This window comes from Gossypium hirsutum, chromosome A03, assembly GCF_007990345.1.
Source record: "Gossypium hirsutum isolate 1008001.06 chromosome A03, Gossypium_hirsutum_v2.1, whole genome shotgun sequence".
Lineage (NCBI taxonomy): Eukaryota > Viridiplantae > Streptophyta > Magnoliopsida > Malvales > Malvaceae > Gossypium > Gossypium hirsutum.
The window spans coordinates 62,293,962-62,296,483 of record NC_053426.1 but is presented as its reverse complement, the minus strand read 5'-3'; the positions used below and the strand labels follow the sequence as shown (position 1 = coordinate 62,296,483).

The 2,522-nt window shown below is 37.2% G+C and overlaps 1 non-coding gene across 1 annotated transcript; it reads right to left on the bottom strand.

Moving 5' to 3' along the window:
- Window positions 1-946: 946 nt before the first annotated feature.
- On the bottom strand, window positions 947-1,052 carry LOC121226318 (small nucleolar RNA R71). Its single transcript, XR_005924165.1, has one exon. It is a non-coding gene; the product is annotated as a small nucleolar RNA R71 (small nucleolar RNA).
- Between the last annotated feature and the right edge of the window lie 1,470 nt (window positions 1,053-2,522).

Below are 2,522 nucleotides of genomic sequence, written 5' to 3'. Positions count from 1 at the left end.
TTAAAGAAATGTAATTAATCCAACACAATTATGTCATTGGATTAAATCGTATTTTGAAATCGTGCATTAGAACTTTTATTTTTATTTAGTCTGAAATCTATTTCTTTTAATCTCCCTCTTCAACAAAATATTTTTCTTCATCAAAGTGTTTTAAATAGAATTCATAAATAATTCTTTTCATAGTCCCTATGGGTAGGATAACTCGACATTTACTTGTCACTTTATTACTTGTTGCTATTGTGTACACTTGCACATTTCCGTCGTTCCAAGTTCTTGGCGCCGTTGCCGGGGACTATTTTAAAAAGTCATTATTTGTGAATTTGTTAGTTTTACATTTTGGTTTATTTTTCTATTTAATTTTTAATTTAATTAATTTTTCTGTGATTATTTCAGGTGTTTATGTGTATTGATCAAATTATTGACTTACTCCCTATAGACCTTGAGATAGAAATAACTTTTCGAGAGCGAAGAAGACAAGCGAATCAAAGAAGGACCAAAGAAATGAACCTTGAAAATTTCAATTAAGGAAATGGAGCAAACCCTACACAAAATCCCATTGTTATTGTTGATGATAGGGATAAAGCTTTAAGATAGTATGCCATGCCAGTATTTCATTATCTTAATCCGGGTATTAGGAGGCCTGAAATTGAGGCACAACAGTTCAAGCTGGAGCCATTCATGTTTCAGATGCTTCAGACAGTGGGCCAATTCAGTGGAATGCCTACCGAAGATCCTTATCTATACTTAAGACTATTTATGGAGGAGAGCGGTTCTTTCAAATTAGCCAGAGTACCCTAAGATGCATTACGATTGAAGCTATTCCCATATTAGCTAAGGGAATGAGCTCGAGCCTGATTGAACTCAATGCCACCAAATTCAATTTTCACATGGCAAGAGTTAGCAGAAAGATTCCTTATGAAGTATTTCCCGCCTAGCAAGAATGCTAAGTTATGGAATGAGATCACAGTTTTCCAACAAATGGATGATGAGTCTTTGTATGAGGAATGGGAAAGGTACAAAGAATTATTACAGAACTGCCCTCATCATGGAATCCCACATTGCATCCAACTTGAGATATTTTATAATGGTCTCAATGCTCACACGAGGATGGTAGTGGACACTTTTGCTAACGGTGCTCCCCTTTCTAAGTCTTATAATGAGGCTTATGAAATCATTAAGAGGATTGCCAACAACAATTACCAATGACCAACCAATCAAGCAGCGTCAGGGAGACGAGTTGCTGAAATACATGAAGTAGACACTCTTACTTCACTCGCATCTCAAGTATCATCAATATCCTCAATGTTAAAAAATCTTACTACTAATTGGTCTAATAGTTTTACAGCACAACCACCAAATCAATTTGAAAGTATAGCCTGTGTCTATTGTGGGGAAGGACATTTGTTTAAAAAATGTCCATTGAACCCAGAATCCATGTAGTATATGGGTAACCAGAACCAAAACGGAGGAAGGCAAGGACTGCAATCCAATTTCTATAACCTATCGTGGCGAAATCACTCCAATTTTTCCTAGATTAACTAAGGGGCTGAAATCAGTAACACTTACGCCCAGCCTAGACTAACGCAACTGCCTAGTTTCCCCCAACAAGTTCAGAAACCAGCTCAAGCTGAATCATCCAATAGCTTAGAGAATATATTGAAGGCATACATGGCGAAAAATGACGCCACTCTAAGGAATTTGGAGAATCAAGTGGGCCAAGTTGTTACTAAACTTAGGAACCGACCACAAGGTGATTTATCTAGTGATACGGAGAATCTAAGAAATTCGTGGAAGGAGCATTGCAAAGCGTTGACATTGAGAAGTGGAAAGAAATAGAGCCCGGCACCATCGAAGCTGAAAAGGAGCAAGCTGATGCTTAAGATTCAGAGGAAGCTCAATCGAATATGGAAATTCTAGTTTCACAAGAACCTAAATCTGCAAAACCCGACAAGGTAATTTTAGAACAAGCTAATTCTGACCAACTAATAACTCCATTAGATGTAGAATTGCCACAAAAGACGAATCAACTAGTTCCAGTAAAGAAACCACCACCACCCTACCCTCAAAGACTTCAAAAGCGGAAGTAGAAGATTCAATTCAAGAAGTTTCTAGACGTACTCAAGAAACTTTACATCAACATCTTTTTGGTTGAAGCACTTGAGCAAATGCCGAACTACGTCAAATTCATGAAGGATATCCTGTCCAAAAACTTGGAGAATTTAAGATAGTAGCTCTGACGAAGGAATGCAGTGCATATCTTCAAGACAAATTACCCCCAAAGTTGAAGGTTCCTGGATGTTTTACCATACCTTACAAAATTGGAGCAACATATTGTGGTAAGGCATTATGTGACATAGGTGCAAGTATTATTTTGATACCTATGTCAATATTTAGGAAGTTTTGGATTGGTGAAGTTAGACCTACTGCGGTTACACTTCAATTAGCAGATCGATCCTTAGCACATCTAAAAGGAAAAATTGAGGATGTATTGGTACGTGTAGACTTTGAAGCAGACAAAGAAG